The 731-nt window shown below is 42.7% G+C and overlaps 1 protein-coding gene across 1 annotated transcript in view; it reads left to right on the plus strand.

The window, feature by feature from the left end:
- SLC17A5 (solute carrier family 17 (acidic sugar transporter), member 5) overlaps positions 1-731 on the plus strand; it is a 65,568-nt gene that overhangs the window by 41,580 nt on the left and 23,257 nt on the right. The window lies entirely within an intron of this gene.

The raw sequence follows: 731 nt of genomic DNA on the forward strand, positions 1-731 counted from the left end.
AAAGTGAAAGTGAAGTCGCTCAGTCCTGTCCGACTCTGAGCGACCCCATGGACTGCAGCCTACCGGGCTTCTCCATCCATGGGATTTTCCAGGCAAGAGTACTGGAGTGGGTTGCCATCGCCTTCTCCGATGTTATGCATAATTGCCTGTAATAAACTCCCGCGTACCGGTTTCAGTTGTCAAAACCTAGATGGAGTATTTTCCTAACCTTATCTAACAAAGTTTATTATTTAGTTTACTTTCTTTGGTTATGTGAATTTTGAATCATACTCTGTATCAACTGTTGCCTCTCTCTGGAACCGTATGTTTTAGTCATTCTCTTGCTCTTTTCTCAAACATTGTAGAACATTAGCTGAGTCCTGGTCACATGTAAATTTAATAACATTGCATAAAGAGATTTTTTAACTTTTATAATAGTTGCATTAATCCTATATATTTTCCAGCACTTTTTATTTCAGTTCAGTTCAGTCGCTCAGTCAGTCGTGTCTGACTCTTTGCTACCCCATGGACTACAGCATGCCAAGCTTCCCTGTCCATCACCAACTCCTGGAGCTTGCGCAAACTCATGTCCATTGAGTCAGTAATGACATCCAACTATCTCATCCTCTGTCGTCCCCTTCTCCTCCCGCCTTCAATCTTTCCCAGCATCAGGGTCTTTTCAAATGAGTCGGTTCTTCACATCAGGTGGCCAAAGTATTGGAGTTTCAGCTTCAGCATCAGTCCTTCCAATG

The sequence above is a fragment of the Bison bison genome, unplaced genomic scaffold, assembly GCF_000754665.1.
Source record: "Bison bison bison isolate TAMUID 2011002044 unplaced genomic scaffold, Bison_UMD1.0 scf7180017864300, whole genome shotgun sequence".
NCBI classification, from domain to species: domain Eukaryota; kingdom Metazoa; phylum Chordata; class Mammalia; order Artiodactyla; family Bovidae; genus Bison; species Bison bison.